A 19,304-nucleotide genomic window follows, 5' to 3' on the forward strand; every position below is an offset into this window, starting at 1 on the left:
AATGTAACCGCCAATAGTCAATAATTAAGTTCACTGAGGGTAAGGCAGTGCCGGTGTCATAAAGATGAAAAATTTCTTGAGGTCACACAACAGTGTAACAGGCGAATTTTATACAATTACTTCACGGTCACAATTTTTTTTTATTTGTCAACCAACAATGTAACTGCAGTATTGACTGGTTGTATTTAACTGTGACAAATGCAGCAAAAGCCCCAGATGTAGGATCTTGTAAAAATGGGTGTTTTTTGTAACCCAGCATATAATTGCAGTATTTAAAGCTTATATTTCACTGTGACAAATGCAGCAAAGGCCCCAGATGTAGGGTATTTCAAAAAAATGTGTGCTTTTTTTAAAACCAGAATATAACAGCAGAATATAACAGCAGTATCTAACGCTTGCATTGGACTGCCAGAAATGCAGCAATGGCTGCACATTTATTATCTATTTTTTTTAAACCCAGAATATTATTGCAGTATTTAAATCTTGTATTTCATTGTCAGAAATGCAGCAAAAGCCCCATATGTAGGGTCTTGCAAAAAATGTTTTTTTTTTAAAACAAGAATATAATTGCAGTATTTAAAGCTTGTATTTCACTGTGACAAATGCAGCAAAGGCCCCAGATGTAGGGTCTTGTTAAAAATGGGTGTTTTTTTTAAACCCAGAAGATAACTGCAGTATTTACAGTTTGTATTTGACTGTCACAAATGCAACAAAGGCCGCAAATGTATTATCTTGCCCAAAATGGGTGTTTTTTTAATACCAGAATATAACAGCAGTATCCAACACTTGGATTGGACTGTCAGAAATGCAGCAAAGGCCGCAAATGTATGAAATTTGCAAAAAAATTGTGTTTTTTTAAACCCAGAGTATAATTGCAGTATTTAAAGCTTGTATTTCACTGTGACAAATGCAGCAAAGGCCCCAGATGTAGGGTATTGCAAAAAATTGGTGTTTTTTTAAAACCAGAATATAATTGCAGTATTTAAAGATTGTATTGGACTGTCAGAAATGCAGCAAAGGCCGCAAATGTATTATCTTGCAAAAAATGGGTGTTTTTTTAATACCAGAATATAACAGCAGTATCTAACACTTGTATTGGACTGCTAGGAATGCAGCAAAGGCCGCAAATTTATTATCTTGCCCAAAATGGGTGTTTTTTTTAAAACAAGAATATAATTGCAGTATTTAAAGCTTGTATTTCCCTGTGACAAATGCAGTAAAGGCCCCAGATGTAGGGTCTTGTAAAAAAAAAATTGTGTTTTTTTAAACCCAGAAGATAACTGCAGTATTTAAAGTTTGTATTTGAATGTCACAAATGCAACAAAGACTGCAAATGTATTATCTTGCCCAAAATGGGTGTGTTTTTTTAGTACCAGAATATAACAGCAGTATATAACGCTTGTATTGAACTGTCAGAAATGCAGCAAAGGCTGCAAATGTATTATCTTGCAAAAAATTGGTGTTTTTTTAAACTCAGTATATAATTGCAGTATTTAAAGCTTGTATTTCACTGTCACATATGCAACAAAGGCCGCAAATGTATTATCTTGCCCATAATGGGTGTGTTTATTAATACCAGAATAATAACAGCAGTATCTAACACTTGTATTCGACTGCCAGAAATGCAGCAAAGGCAGCAAATTTATTATCTTGCCCAAAATGGGTGTTTTTTTAAAACAAAAATATAATTGTAGTATTTAAAGCTTGTATTTCACTGTGACAAATGCAGAAAAGGTCGCAGATGTAGGGTCTTGCAAAAAATTGGTGTTTTTTTAAACCCAGAAGATAACTGCAGTATTTAAAGTTTGTATTTGACTGTCACAAATGCAACAAAGGCTGCAAATGTATTATCTTGACCAAAACGGGTGTTTTTTTTTAAACCACAATATAACAGCAGTATCTAACGCTTGTATTGGACTGTCAGAAATGTAGCAAATGCTGCAAATGTATTATCTTGCCCAAAATTTGTGTTTTTTTTTATACCAGAATATAACAGCAGTAACTAACACTTCTATTGAACTGCCAGAAATGCAGCAAAGGCTGCAAATTTATTATCTTGCCAAAAATGGGTGTTTTTTTTAAATCCAGAATATAATTGCAATATTTAAAGCTTGTATTTCACTGTCAGAAATGCAGCAAATGCCCCAGATGTAGGGTATTACAAAAAATGGGTGTTTTTTTAAACCCAGAATATAACTGCAGTATTTAAAGTTTGTATTTCACTGTCACAAATTCAGCAAAGGACCCAAAATGTATTATCTTGCAGAAAATGGGTGTTTTTTTTTAAACCCAGAATATAACTGCAGTATTTAAAGTTTGTATTTCACTGTCACAAATTCAGCAAAGGACCCAAAATGTATTATCTTGCAAAAAATTTGTGTTTTTTTAAACCCAGTATATAATTGCAGTATTTAAAGCTTGTATTTCACTGTGACAAATGCAGCAGGGTCTTGCAAAAAATGGGTGTTTTTTTAAACATTGAATATAACTGCAGTATTTAAACCTTGCATTTGACTGTCACAAATACACATATGCTGTGCTGGTGCACTGAACTTGCACAACATGGCCGTCGACACCCACCTAACTAACAGACGGATAAAAGTTCTTTTTCTGCGTCACTGGACTCAGGGCAGGGTAAAGAATTGGTGCACTGCACCCACAAAACAAAATAGCTGTAGATCGCTGAGTTAACAAGCACTTCTGATAACAGATTCTTTCCTATTCTCTCCCTCACAGCAGCATCATCCCATCCCTACACTAGTAAGACCAGAGTGACATGCAGCGCTACGTGACTCCAGCATATATAGAGGCTGGGTCACATGCTGCACTGGCCAATGACAGCCATGCCATTAGTAGGCATGGCAGTGATGGCTTCTAAGGGCACACAAGTTAAACGCTTGTTGATTGGCTGCTCTGCAGCCTTTCAAAAAGCGCCATTAACTCGCCGAACACCGAACTCAAACTTTTCAGTAAAAGTTCAGGTTCGGGTCCGGGATCCAAAAATCCAAAAGTTTGGTACGAGCCCGAACTTTAAAGTTTAGGTTCGCTCAACCCTACTGAGGATCTAATATGAGGTCTTATGGAAAAATATTTTTTTTCTAATTTTCCTCCTCTAAAACCTGGGGTGCGACTTATTAGGTGCGTCTTATAAAGCGAAAAATACGGCAATCTGAAACACTCGCATTACATATTCCTGACCTTATATACATTTTTCTAATTTTTGTTCTGTACATTACCACAATGGATTTTGAATAAAACAATTAAGATGCAGTTGAAGTTCAGACTTTCAGCTTTAATTCAGGGGGTTGAACAAAATGATTGCATAAAAATGTGAGGAACTAAAGCATTTTTTTAACTCAATCCCTTCATTTCAGGGGCTCAAAAGTAATTGGACACATTAAATAATTGTAAATAAAATTTTCATTTTTAATACTTGGTTGAAAACCCTTTGTTGGCAATGACTACCTGAAGTCTTGAACTCATGGACATCACCAAACGCTGTGATTCCTCCTTTTTAATGCTCTGCCAGGTATTTACTGCCGTGGTTTTCAGTTGCTGTTTGTTTGTGGGCCTTTCTGTCTGAAGTTTAGTCTTTAACAAGTGAAATGCATGCTCTATTGGGTTTAGATCAGGTGAATGACTTGGCCATTCAAGAATATTCCACTTCTTTGCTTTAATAAACTCCTGGGTTGCTTTGGCTTTATGTTTTGGGTCATTGTCCATCTGCATTATGAAACGCCGACCAATCAGTTTGGCTGCATTTTAGCACACAGTATGTCTCTGAAAACCGCAGAATTTATCTGGCTGCTTCTGTCCTGTGTCACATCATCAATAAACACTAAGGACCCCGTAGAGGTTGATATTGGTTTCATCTGTCCAAAGAATGTTCTTCCAGAAGTGTGCTGTTTTTTTTTAAGATGTTTTTTTTTTAGAGTCCAATCTAGCCTTCTTATTCTTGAGGCTTATGAGTGGCTTGCACCGTGCAGTGAACCCTCTGTATTTACTTTCATGCAATCTTCTCTTTATGGTAGATTTGGATATTGATAAGCCTATATCCTGGAGAGTGTTGTTCACTTGGTTGGCTGTTGTGAAAGGGTTTCTATGCACAATGGCAATTATTCTGTGATCATCCACCACTGTTGTCTTCCGTGGGCATCCAGGTCTTTTTGCATTGTTGAGGTCACCAGTGCTTTCTTTCTTTCTCAGGATGTACCAAACATTAGATTTTGCCACTCCTAATAGTATAGCAATTTCCTGGATGTTTTTTTTCTGTTTTCGGAGATAAAGGAGGCTTGTTTCACCAGCATGGAGAGCTCCTTTGACCGTATGTTTACTTCTCAGCAAAATCTTCAAAATGCAAGCACTACACCTCAAATCAACTCCTGGCCTTTTATGTGTTTAATTGAGAATTAAATAATGAAGGAATTGCCCACCGCTGTCCATGAAAAAGCATTTGAGTCAATTGTCCAATTACTTTTGGTCCCTTTAAAAACAGGGTGCCACATGTAAAGGAGCTGAAACTCCTAAACCCTTCATCCAATTTTAATGTGGATATCCTCAAATGAAAGCTAAAAGTCTGGATGGTATGTCCATTTTATAACTATAACGTGAATATGTTTTAGTAAACAGGTAAAAAAACTAATTTTGTGTCAGTGTCCAAATATAAATGGACCTAACTGTATATCAAAAGAGAGAGAGTTTTTTTTCTTAATTCAGTCTTCTGTAATCAATTAAGAAATCTTTCTTGAATAAACAGCTAAACTGTTACTTGTACCTAGATGCCACTGATACTCAATCTTGAAGGTCCAAGCAACTTGTAGAATCATGTCTGAGCTGTTCTAGATGACACACACTTTTTGCTTTCTGATGCCATTACTCAGTAATTAAATAGGTACCCTAAGTGATTGATTTTCTTGAGACGAATACATGTTTGACAGCCTAACTTTCCAGGTAAAATACTAGATTTTCCATTAAATATACAGTATTTTTCAGACTATAAGACACATCCAGGATTTAGAGGAGGCAAATAGGAATAAAAATCTTTTTCATCAGACCTCAGATCAGACCCCCAATCTTCATCAGACCTCAGACCAGACCCTAATATTAGACCCTCAAGCTCCATCAGCATCAGATAAGACCCCTAACTTCCATCAGGCACAGATCAGACCCCGTTCAGCCTCAGATTAGGCTTCCATTAGCCTAGCCTCAGACACCCATCAGCCTCAGCTCAGACACCCATCAGACATTAAAATAATAAAAAAAAAACGTACTTCTCCTGCTCTGGACGGCACTGCCACTCTGCAGATCCAATCACCCTCCCTGGTCTTCTTACAACCCTCACTGCACTGTGACAGAGTGCACAGCACAGCCCAGAAGAGGACCAGGTAGGGTGAGTAGATTCAGCGATACACTTTCCTTACTGCTTCCCGCACCTTCCGCATCCTGAGCGGTCATTAGTATTCAGACTATAAGACGCACTGACACTTTACATGTGCAGATGCATTATACAGAAGTGTATCATTTAGCAGATGACTAATGCAATGCAACAGGTCAATTAAGAATTATAAGAGCTAAAAGTTAGTTCACAATGCAGACTCCATTATAATACAGTTAACAAAGTCTTTAAAAGCATAGTAATTAAGATATAATGACAGTCATAATGACATTCAATAACTGGACCCTTTGAAAGTGGCTTAACTGGAATAATTACATTCCCTATATTCCATATTTTATGGTCTTTTTAAAGGAGACAGACAATTATGACCCACTGTTCAAGGAACTTAAAACCCTAAATATAAATTATAAGTCAACAGTCAGTGCAGGATTTTTGGCTTGTTTCTGAAACAAAGCAGTTCATTTCCTTTATGATCTTTCCTACTGTAGATAGGGCAGTGGGGGTGATCTTCTGCTGCAGGCAGTTATCTTATTGCCAGACACAGGGAAGTGAGAAGGAAAAGTGAAAATCATACAGTCAGGTCCATACATATTGGGACAGCAACACAATTCTACAATTTTTTGCTCTATACACCACCACAATGGATTTGAAATCAAACGAACAAGATGTGCTTTAACTGCAGACTGTCAGCTTTAATTTGAGGGTATTTACATCCAAATCAGGTGAACAGTGTAGGAATTACAACAGTTTGCATATGTACCTCCCACTTGTTAAGGGATCAAAAGTAATGGGACAGAATAATAATCATAAATCAAACTTTCACTTTTAAATACTTGGTTGCAAATCCTTTGCAGTCAATTACAGCCTGAAGTCTGGAACGCATAGACATCACCAGACGCTGGGTTTCATCCCTGGTGATGCTCTGCCAGGCCTCTACTGCAACTGTCTACAGTTCCTGCTTGTTCTTGGGGCATTTTCCCTTCAGTTTTGTCTTCAGCAAGTGAAATGCATGCTCAATTGGATTCAGGTCAGGTGATTGACTTGGCCATTGCATAACATTCCACCTCATTCCCTTAAACTCTTTGGTTGCTTTTGCAGTATGCTTTGGGTTCTGAAGCATTTGGCTGAATATGAGCAGATAATATTGCCCGAAATACTTCAGAATTCATCCTGCTGCTTTTGTCAGCAGTCACATCATCAATAAATACAAGATAACCAGTTCCATTGGCAGCCATACATGCCAACGCCATGACACTACCACCACCATGCTTCACTGATGAGGTGGTATGCTTAGGATCATGAGCAGTTCCTTTCGTTCTCCATACTCTTCTCTTCCCATCATTCTGGTACAAGATGATCTTGGTCTCCTCTATCCATAGGATGTTGTTCCAGAATTGTGAAGGCTTTTTTAGATGTCGTTTGGCAAACTCTAATCTGGCCTTCCTGTTTTTTAAGCTCACCAATGGTTTACATCTTGTGGTGAACCCTCTGTATTCACTCTGGTGAAGTCTTCTCTTGATTGTTGACTTTGACACACATACACCTACCTCCTGGACAGTGTTCTTGATCTGGCCAACTGTTGTGAAGGGTGTTTTCTTCACCAGGGAAAGAATTCTTCGGTCATCCACCACAGTTGTTTTCCGTGGTCTTCTGGGTCTTTTGGTGTTGCTGAGTTCACTGGTGCATTCCTTCTTTTTAAGAATGTTCCAAACAGTTGTTTTGGCCACACCTAATGTTTTTGCTATCTCTCTGATGGGTTTGTTGTTTTTTTTCCCAGACTAATGATGGCTTGCTTCACTGATAGTGAAAGCTCTTTAGATCTCATCTTGAGAGTTGACAGCAATAGATTCCAAAGGCAAATAGCACACTTGAAATGAACTCTGGACCTTTTATCTGCTCATTGTGATTGGGATAATGAGGGAATAACACACACCTGGCCATAGAACAGCTTAGAGAAGCCAATCGTACCATTACTTTTGGTTCCTTAACAAGTGGGAGGCACATGTGCAAACTGTTGTAATTCTTACACCGTTCACCAGATTTTGATGTAAATACCCTCAAATTAAAGCTGACAGTCTGTATTTAAAGCACATCTTGTTCGTTTCATTTCAAATTCATTGTGGTGGTGTATAGAGCCAAAAATGTTAGAATTGTGTTGATGTCCCAATATTTATGGACCTGACTGTATATTATATAGATTCATTACACACAGAGTGATCTATTTCAAGCATTTATTTATTTTAATGTTTATGATCATGACCTACAGCTAATGAAAACCCCAGAATTAGTATCTCTGAAAATTAGAATATTATATAAGATTAATTAAAAATAAATATTTTTAATACAGAAATGTTGGCCTACTGAAAAGTATGTACAGTACATGCACTCAATACTAGGTTCGGGCTCCTTTTGCATGAATTACTGCATCAATGCGGCGTGGCATAGAGGCGATCAGCATGTGGCACTGCTGAGGTCTTATGGAAGCCCAGGTTGCTTTGATGGCGGCCTTAAGCTTGTCTGCATTATTGAGTTTAGTGTCTCATGTTCCTCTTGACAATACCCCATATATTATCCATGGGGTTCAGGTCAGGCAAGTTTGCTGGCCAATCAAGCGCAGTTATACTGTGGTCATTAGACTAGATATATGTACTGTTGGCAGTGTGGGCAGGTGCCAAGTCTCGCTGCAAAATTAAATCCGCATCTCCATAAAGCTTGTCAGCAGAAGTAAGCATGAACTGCTCTAAAACACAACACAAGCAGATGACATGGCTCCCCAAACCAACACAGTGTGAGGAAATTACACACCAAACTTTATGTAATTTGGATTATGTGCCTCTCCACTCTTCCTCCAGACTCTGGGACTTTGATTTCCAAATGAAATGTAAAATTTACTTTAATCTGAAAACAGGGCTTTGGACCACTGAGTAAGGCCTCATGCACACGGCAGTATTTTTTTGCAGTCCGCAAAACAGGGTTCCGTTGTTCCGTGTCCGTTTTTTTTTCGTGTGTCTTCCTTGATTTTTGGAGGATCACCAGACATGAAAAGTGAAAAAAAAATCTAAGTCAAGTTTGTCTTAAAAATGATAGGAAAAAAACGGATACGGATCACGGACGCAGATGACAATCTTGTGTGCCTCTGTGTTTTTTCACGGACCTATTGACTTGAATGGGTCCGCGAACTGTTGTCCGTCAAAAAAATAGGACAGGTCATATTTTTTTGACGGACTGGAAACACGGATCACGGACGCGGATGACAAACAGTGCATTTTCCGAGTTTTCAACGGACCCATTGAAAGTCAATGGGTCCGCAGAAAATCACGGAAAAGGGAACAACTGACACGGGTGCACACAAGGGTCGTGTGCATGAGGCCTAACAGTCCAGTCCTTTTTCTCCTGGTAAGATGCTTCTGACATTGTCTCTGGGTCATGAGTGGCTAGGCACAAGAAATGCTACACGCCCGTGCCCTGGATATGTCTGTATGTAGTGACTCTTGAAGCACTGACTCCAGCCACAGTCCACTCATTGTCAATCTCTCCCAAGTTCTTAAAGGCCTTTTCTTGAGAATCCTTTCAAAGCTGAAGTCATCCCTGTTGCTTGTGCACAATTTTATGCTACACTTTTCCCATTCATTAAATTTTCCATTAATATGCTTGGATACAGCACTCTGTGAACAGCCACCTTCTTTAGCAATGACCTTTCGTGGCTTGCCCTCCTTGAGGATTGTACCAATGACTGTCTTCTGGACCACTGTCAAGTCTGCAGTCTTCCCCATGATTGTGAAGCCTACTGAACAAGAATGAAGGACCATTTAAGGCTTAGGAAACCTTTGCAGGTGTTTTGCGTTGATGACCTGATTAGGGTATGACAGCATTAGTCTATAATATTGAACTTTTTACAATGTTCTAATTTTCTGAGATACTGACTTTTTGGTTTTTATTAGCTGTAAGCCATAATCATAGACATTAAAATAAATAAACGCTAGAAATAAATCACTTTCTGTGTAACAAATCTATATAATATACGAGTTTTAATTTTTGAATTGAATCACTGAAATAAATAAACTTTTCAATGATATTTAAATGCATATGTAAATGTATATTATCCTGCAGTGTTGTTCCAGGCGCAAAAATAAACCCCTAGGAGGTATAAATGTTTCCACTCTTACAGACAGCTGTAATTTTGCAATATACAGTAAGGTCCATAAATATTGGGACATCAACACAATTCTACTATTTTTGGGTCTATACACCACCACAATGGATTTGAAATGAAACAAACTAGATGTGCTTTATCTGCAGACTGTCAGCTTTAAGTTGAGGGTATTTACATCCAAATCAGGAGAACGGTGTAGGAATTACAACAGTTTGTATATGTGCCTCCCACTTGTTTAGGGACCAAAAGTAATGGGCAATTGGCTTCTCAGCTGTTCTATGCCCAGGTGTGTGTTATTCCCTCATTATCTCAATTACAATGAGCAGATAAAAGGTCCAGAGTTCATTTCAAGTGAGCTATTTGCATTTGGAATCTGTTGCTGTAAACTCTCAAGATGAGATCCAAAGAGCTGTCACTATCAGTAAAGCAAGCCATCATTAGGCTGAAAAAACAAAACAAACCCTTCAGAGAGATAGCAAAAACATTAGGCGTGGCCAAAACAACTGTTTGGAACATTCTTAAAAAGAAGGAACACACCGGTGAGCTCAGCAACACCAAAAGACCCCGAAGACAACGGAAAACAACTGTAATGGATGACCAAAGAATTATTTCCCTGGTGAAGAAAACACCCTTCACAACAGTAGGACAGATCAAGAACACTCTCCAGGAGGTAGGTGTATGTGTGTCAAAGTCAACAATCAAGAGAAGACTTCACCAGAGTGAATACAGAGGGTTCACCACAAGATGTAAACCATTAGTGAGCCTCAAAAACAGGAAGGCCAGATTAGAGTTTGCCAAACGACATCTAAAAAAGCCTTCACAGTTCTGGAACAACATCCTATTGACAGATGAGACCAAGATCAACTTGTACCAGAGTGATGGGAAGAGAAGAGTATGGAGAAGGAAAGGAACTGCTCATGATCCTAAGCATACCACCTCATCAGTGAAGCATGGTGGTGGTAGTGTCATGGTGTGGGCATGTATGGCTGCCAATGGAATTGGTTCTCTTGTATTTATTGATGATGTGACTGCTGACAAAAGCAGCAGGATGAATTCTGAAGTGTTTCAGGCAATATTATCTGCTCATAATAAGCCAAATGCTTCAGAACTCATTGGACGGCGCTTCACAGTGCAGATGGACAATGACCCAAAGCATACTGCAAAAGAAACCAGAGTTTTTTAAGGGAAAGAAGTGGAATGTTATGCAATGGCCAAGTCAATCACCTGACCTGAATCCGATTGAGCATGCATTTCACTTGCTGAAGACAAAACTGAAGGGAAAATGCCCCAAGAACAAGCAGGAACTGAAGACAGTTGCAGTAGAGGGCTGGCAGAGCATCACCAGGGATGAAACCCAGCGTCTGGTGATGTCTATGCGTTCCAGACTTCAGGCTGTAATTGACTGCAAAGGATTTGCAACCAAGTATTAAAAAGTGAAAGCTTGATTTATTATTATAATTCTGTCCCATTACTTTTGACCCCTTAACAAGTGGGAGGCACATATGCAAACTGTTGTAATTCCTACACCGTTCACCTGATTTGGATGTAAATACCATCAAATTAAAGCTGACAGTCTGCAGTTGAAGCACATCTAATTTCGTTTAATTTAAAATCCATTGTGGTGGTGTATAGAGCCAAAAATGTTAGAATTGTGTTGATGTCCCAATATTTATGGACCTTACTGTGTTTATTTTAGTTTTATTGCTCCTATGTTCCATTTTGTGGTCCCCAAAAATATTTTTAAATAGCAGAGACCCGCGGCACATGTATGCGATCAGCCATAAGGCTGATCGCATACATTTTACCCTTCAGATGCCGTGGTCAAATGTGACCACGGCATCTTATCAGTCCGGAAGCGGAAGTCGTTCCCCGACTGAGATTGGGGAACCTGTTACATCGCTGAAATACACCAAAGCCTCAAGCAGGCTTCGGTGTCTATTTCAGGAATATACCAATACAGGCCACTATGTGGCAGCATTGTATTGTTATATTCCAAATGAAGTGTTCAATGATGGCTATTTAGCCATCAATGAACACAATGGGCAATCTAATGATTGCCAGTTATTGTCACCCAAGGTGACTTAAAAAAAAGTTTAGAAAAAAAGTAAAAAAAAAGTTTTTACAAATATATAAAAAAAAAAGTTCAAATCTCCCCCCTTTCCTTAAAATAGAAATACTTAACCAATAAAAAAAATAAACATCATGGGCATCGCCATGTGCAAAAATGCCCATACAATTAAAATATAACAATATTAATGGCATACGGCAAATGGTGTAACGGGGAAAAAAAATAAAAATAGCAAATTTGCCATTTTTTGTCACTTCAACTACCCAATAATTTTTTTAATAAAAAGTGATCAAAAAGTTATAATTGAAAAGAACAGATTGTCCCGCAAAAAAATTAGCCCTCACGCAGCCCCGTACACATAACTACAAAAAAGTAATAGGGGTCAGACTATGGTTATAAAATAAATATTACATTTTCTTCAAATGTTTTCATTTATAAAAATAAATAAAAACCTTTATCAGAATTGCGTTTTTTCCCAATTCTACCCCATTTGGAATTTTTTCCCCACTTCCTACTACATGGTATGCAACTGTAAATGGTGCCATTAGAAAGTACAACTTGTCCCGCAAAAAATAAGCCCTCGTAAGGCTATGTGAATGGAAAAATAAAGTTAGGACTATGGGAAGGCGGGGAAAAACAAAAACACAAAAATGGAAAATCTCCGGGTCCTAAAGGGGTTAACTGGTATAATCCGGCACCCTATATTCCATATTTTATGGTCTTTGTAAAAGGGGACAGACAATTGTGACCCACTGTTCAAGGAACTCAAAACCCTAAAAATAAAGGATGAAAGTAAACAGTCAGTGCAGGACTGTTGGATCTTGCCACTCATATAGGGATACTGTATTTCAAACCAGGAGAAAAGTTAAAGGAGGACACATCTGTAACAGGTTATTTTCGTATCTCAAGGGAAAAAATCCTTCACTCTCCAGCAATCTGCTACATGCGGCTTGAAAGATAATTTTTAAGCACGGTGTGGGCAATGACTAGAAATGTTATTTGAGCCCTGTCTACAACTATTACATAGGCATTATATGGTTCTCATTTACAATTAAATCAAGTGCTCTGCATGGTGTCACTTCACACTGATATTAAACTCTGTTACCATATTTAAAAAAAACTGAAGAACTAAGGAGTATATGCATGTACATATGCAAGGGGATATTGTAGATAAAAACATTTATTTTAAAATCTACATTAATAAAAAAATCTTTCATTGCCATGTCAGTAAATAAATGTGCAGTTGGTGCATTCTGTAGGGGTTATTGGCTGACACTTGGAGTATCCTGGCTACCCATGGAAGGACACTGTGGTTGATACTAGGTCTCTGTGGCTAGTGACGGGGTGAATTGTGGCTGGCAATGTGGGCATTGTGGCTGGAATTAGGGGCCCTCTGGCTGAATAACTGAGAACTCCTGCCCCTTCAGAAAGGCACTAATTAAGACTTGTGTTGTCTATTATAAAGAATAACATAACTCTGCTATAAATTGTTAAGAATATTAGAAAGTCATCTTGGAATTTCTTAAACTGTATAAAAAAGTTTTCACTGTTAACTGTGCTACTCTTAACCACCTCAGCCCCCAGTGCTTAAACACCCTGAAAGACCAGGCCACTTTTTACACTTCTGACCTACACTACTTTCACCGTTTATTGCTCGGTCATGCAACTTACCACCCAAATGAATTTTACCTCCTTTTCTTCTCACTAATAGAGCTTTCATTTGGTGGTATTTCATTGCTGCTGACATTTTTACTTTTTTTGTTATTAATTGAAATTTAACGATTTTTTTGCAAAAAAATTAAATTTTTCACTTTCAGTTGTAAAATTTTGCAAAAAAAACTACATCCATATATAAATTTTGCTCTAAATTTATTGTTCTACATGTCTTTGATAAAAAAAAAATGTTTGGGTAAAAAAAAAATGCTTTGGGTAAAAGTTATAGCGTTTACAAACTATGGTACAAAAATGTGAATTTCCGCTTTTTGAAGCAGCTCTGACTTTCTGAGCACCTGTCATGTTTCCTGAGGTTCTACAATGGCCAGACAGTACAAACACCCCACAAATGACCCCATTTCGGAAAGTACACACCCTAAGGTATTCGCTGATGGGCATAGTGAGTTCATAGAACTTTTTATTTTTTGTCACAAGTTAGCGGAAAATGATGATTTTTTTTTTTTTTCTTACAAAGTCTCATATTCCACTAACTTGTGACAAAAAATAAAAACTTCTATGAACTCACTATGCCCATCACGAAATACCTTGGGGTCTCTTCTTTCCAAAATGGGGTCACTTGTGGGGTAGTTATACTGCCCTGGCATTCTAGGGGCCCAAATGTGTGGTAAGGAGTTTGAAATCAAATTCTGTAAAAAATGACCTGTGAAATCCAAAAGGTGCTCTTTGGAATATGGGCCCCTTTGCCCATCTAGGCTGCAAAAAAGTGTCACACATCTGGTATCTCTGTATTCAGGAGAAGTTGAGGAATGTGTTTTGGGGTGTCTTTTTACATATACCCATGCTGGGTGAGATAAATATCTTGGGCAAATGCCAACTTTGTATAAAAAAATGGGAAAAGTTGTCTTTTGCCAAGATATTTCTCTCACCCAGCATGGGTATATGTAAAATGACACCCCAAAACACATTCCCCAACTTCTCCTGAGTACGGAGATACCAGATGTGTGACACTTTTTTGCAGCCTAGGTGGGCAAAGGGGCCCATATTCCAAAGAGCACCTTTCGGATTTCACTGGTCATTTTTTACAGAATTTGATTTCAAACTCCTTACCACACATTTGGGCCCCTAGAATGCCAGGGCAGTATAACTACCCCACAAGTGACCCCATTTTGGAAAGAAGAGACCCCAAGGTATTCGCTGATGGGCATAGTGAGTTCATGGAAGTTTTTATTTTTTGTCACAAGTTAGTGGAATATGAGACTTTGTATGAAAAAAAAAAAAAAAAATCAGCATTTTCCACTAACTTGTGACAAAAAAAAAAAAATTCTAGGAACTCGCCATGCCCCTCACGGAATACCTTGGGGTGTCTTCTTTCCAAAATGGGGTCACTTGTGGGGTAGTTATACTGCCCTGGCATTTTCCAGGGGCCCTAATGTGTGGTAAGTAGGTAAATGACCTGTGAAATCCTAAAGGTGCTCTTTGGAATATGGGCCCCTTTGCCCACCTAGGCTGCAAAAAAGTGTCACACATGTGGTATCGCCGTATTCAGGAGAAGTTGGGGAATGTGTTTTGGGGTGTCATTTTACATATACCCATGCTGGGTGAGAGAAATATCTTGGCAAAAGACAACTTTTCCCATTTTTTTATACAAAGTTGGCATTTGACCAAGATATTTCTCTCACCCAGCATGGGTATATGTAAAATGACACCCCAAAACACATTCCTCAACTTCTCCTGAGTACGGCGATACCAGATGTGTGACACTTTTTTGCAGCCTAGATGCGCAAAGGTGCCCAAAGTCCTTTTAGGAGGGCATTTTTAGACATTTGGATACCAGACTTCTTCTCACGCTTTGGGGCCCCTAGAATGCCAGGGCAGTATAAATACCCCACATGTGACCCCATTTTGGAAAGAAGACACCCCAAGGTATTCAATGAGGGGCATGGCGAGTTCATAGAAATTTTTTTTTTTTGGCACAAGTTAGCGGAAATTGATATTTTTAATTTTTTTCTCACAAAGTCTCCCGTTCCGCTAACTTGGGACAAAAATTTCAATCTTTCATGGACTCAATATGCCCCTCATGGAATACCTGGGGGTGTCTTCTTTCCGAAATGGGGTCACATGTGGGGTATTTATACTGCCCTGGCATTCTAGGGGCCCTAAAGCGTGAGAAGAAGTCTGGAATATAAATGTCTAAAAAAATTTACGCATTTGGATTCCGTGAGGGGTATGGTGAGTTCATGTGAGATTTTATTTTTTGACACAAATTAGTGGAATATGAGACTTTGTAAGAAAAAAAAAAAATTATTCCGCTAACTTGGGCCAAAAAAATGTCTGAATGGAGCCTTACAGGGGGGTGATCAATGACAGGGGGGGTGATCAATGACAGGGGGGTGATCAATGACAGGGGGGGTGATCAATGACAGGGGGGGTGATCAATGACAGGGGGGTGATCAGGGAGTCTATATGGAGTGATCACCACAGTCATTGATCACCCCCCCTGGAAGGCTCCAGGGAGACGCCTGTATGTGTTTTGCAGATCCGATCCATCTATCAGTGGATCCGTAAAAATCATGCGGACGTCTGAATGGAGCTTTACAGGGGGTTGATCAATGACAGGGGTGTAATCAATGACAGGGGGGTGATCAGGGAGTCTATATGGGGTGATAACCACAGTCATTGATCATGCCCCTGTAAGGCTTCATTCAGACGTCCGTATGCGTTTTGCGGATCCGATCCATCTATCAGTGCATCCGTAAAAATCATGCGGACATCTGAATGGAGCTTTACAGGGGGGTAATCAATGACAGGGGGGTGATCAGGGAGTCTATATGGGGTGATAACCACAGTCATTGATCATGCCCCTGTAAGGCTTCATTCAGACGTCCGGATGCGTTTTGCGGATCCGATCCATCTATCAGTGGATCCGTAAAAATCATGCGGACGTCTGAATGGAGCTTTACAGGGGGGTAATCAATGACAGGGGTGTAATCAATGACAGGGGGGTGATCAGGGAGTCTATATGGGGTGATAACCACAGTCATTGATCATGCCCCTGTAAGGTTTCATTCAGACGTCCGGATGCGTTTTGCGGATCCGATCCATCTATCAGTGCATCCGTAAAAATCATGCGGACATCTGAATGGAGCTTTACAGGGGGGTAATCAATGACAGGGAGGTGATCAGGGAGTCTATGCGGGGTGATAACCACAGTCATTGATCATGCCCCTGTAAGGCTTCATTCAGACGTCCGGATGCGTTTTGCGGATCCGATCCATCTATCAGTGGATCCGTAAAAATCATGCGGACATCTGAATGGAGCTTTACAGGGGGTTGATCAATGACAGGGGTGTAATCAATGACAGGGGGGTGATCAGGGAGTCTATATGGGGTGATAACCACAGTCATTGATCATGCCCCTGTAAGGCTTCATTCAGACGTCCGGATGCGTTTTGCGGATCCGATCCATCTATCAGTGCATCCGTAAAAATCATGCGGACATCTGAATGGAGCTTTACAGGGGGGTAATCAATGACAGGGGGGTGATCAGGGAGTCTATATGGGGTGATAACCACAGTCATTGATCATGCCCCTGTAAGGCTTCATTCAGACGTCCGGATGCGTTTTGCGGATCCGATCCATCTATCAGTGGATCCGTAAAAATCATGCGGACGTCTGAATGGAGCTTTACAGGGGGGTAATCAATGACAGGGGTGTAATCAATGACAGGGCGGTGATCAGGGAGTCTATATGGGGTGATAACCACAGTCATTGATCATGCCCCTGTAAGGTTTCATTCAGACGTCCGGATGCGTTTTGCGGATCCGATCCATCTATCAGTGGATCCGTAAAAATCATGCGGACATCTGAATGGAGCTTTACAGGGGGTTGATCAATGACAGGGGTGTAATCAATGACAGGGGGGTGATCAGGGAGTCTATATGGGGTGATAACCACAGTCATTGATCATGCCCCTGTAAGGCTTCATTCAGACGTCCGGATGCTTTTTTCGGATCCGATCCATCTATCAGTGCATCCGTAAAAATCATGCGGACATCTGAATGGAGCTTTACAGGGGGTTATCAATGACAGGGGGGTGATCAGGGAGTCTATATGGGGTGATAACCACAGTCATTGATCATGCCCCTGTAAGGTTTCATTCAGACGTCCGGATGCGTTTTGCGGATCCGATCCATCTATCAGTGCATCCGTAAAAATCATGCGGACGTCTTATGGAGCTTTACAGGGGGTTGATCAATGACAGGGGGGTAATCAATGACAGGGGGGTGATCAGGGAGTCTATATGGGGTGATCAGGGGCTAATAAGGGGTTAATAAGTGACGGGGGGGGTGTAGTGTAGTGTAGTGGTGCTTGGTGGGACTTTACTGAGCTACCTGTGTCCTCTGGTGGTCGATCCAAACAAAGGGGACCACCAGAGGACCAGGTAGCAGGTATATTAGACGCTGTTATCAAAACAGCGTCTAATATACCTGTTAGGGGTTAAAAAAAACACATCTCCAGCCTGCCAACGAACGATCGCCGCTGGCAGGCTGGAGATCCACTCTCTTACCTTCCGTTCCTGTGAGCGCGCGCGCCTGTGTGCGCGCGTTCACAGGAAATCTCGCGTCTCGCGAGATGACGCATATATGCGTGACTGTGCGCAGGGCTGCCACCTCCGGAACGCGATCCTGCGTTAGGCGGTCCGGAGGTGGTTAATTGTAGAACCTTCAACTCTAAATTTATTGTCTTTAGTAAATTTCTGTGCTTTTATTGGATTTTTGTGGAGTTTGTTGTCATATGTATGATATGTTTGTTTGACACAGTGTATGGAAATCTCTGCGTGGCTACACTGGCACCATATAACCAAGGATAAAAGCTTCGCCAGCTTTGCCTAGGCCATTACGCGTTCAGTCACATGGCCTAGGCACAGCTCAGTCCAATTGAAGTGAATGGGGCTGAGCTGCAATACCATGCACAGCCACTATAGAATGTACAGCGCTGTGCTTGGTGAGCAGAGTACAAAACTGTAAAACAATTTTCTAACCTAAATTTATATAGGAATCATTTTTGAAAGTCAAGGTTTCCTCCTTTAATGGGAATGAGTTGCACCTAGGCCACATGACTGATGAACGTGATGTAACTGGCCTAAGAAGAGTCCACAGCGCTCATCTGAGCGCTGCGGCCTGTTCAAACAGCTGATCAACAGGAGTGACGGGAGTCAGACCCGACCGATCAAATACTGATGACCTATCCTGATGATTGGTTACGAATAGTCGGGCGGCACTGCGTGAAGGTATGGGTGAGCGGTTAGCGGACGCTACTCTGGATGCTTGAATCCTGCTGCTCACATTGTTTTGATAAAGGCACTTGCATGTGCCGAAACGCGCGTCAACTCTTCTATGAGTGGCAAATAAACCTGATATAATTGCAGTACAAAGGAGTGCCGGTTCCTACCTTCATTCAACTATCCTGATGATTGGTCATCAATATCTTCGCACTGCACAAACCCTTTAATACATCAGCTACCTATACATTAGTCAACAACCCAGGGGGAAAAAAAATCAGGATAGGATAGGTCATCAGTATAAAACTCTTGGAAAACCCCATTAAAAATAGTCCATGAAGTTTTAAATGGGTTTTTCACCCAAAGGCAATAATGGGTTATTGCAAGAAATTTTCAATTATTAAAATATTTTCTCCTGATATCCCATGAATACCTTCAGTTTAAATACCTTATTAAATTAAGATACCTATAACTGATGTACATCATTAAAAGATAAACTGTAGCTATTGTAGAACTACTGAACTTCTGTGGCCGTAGGTTTCAGGTATGACCTAATTTTGCAGATGGAGGTACAGTATGGCTTATAACTAAGATTTTTGCACCTTGTTTTGAATATATGATAATGGAAAATCAAAACTAACCATACGGTAAAAAGGAAACACACACTCGGGCATGATCCCATTTGGCTATATATACAGTCATGGCCAAAAGTTTTGAGAATGACACAAATATT

The sequence above is a fragment of the Bufo bufo genome, chromosome 5 (genome assembly GCF_905171765.1).
Source record: "Bufo bufo chromosome 5, aBufBuf1.1, whole genome shotgun sequence".
NCBI classification, from domain to species: Eukaryota; Metazoa; Chordata; class Amphibia; order Anura; family Bufonidae; genus Bufo; species Bufo bufo.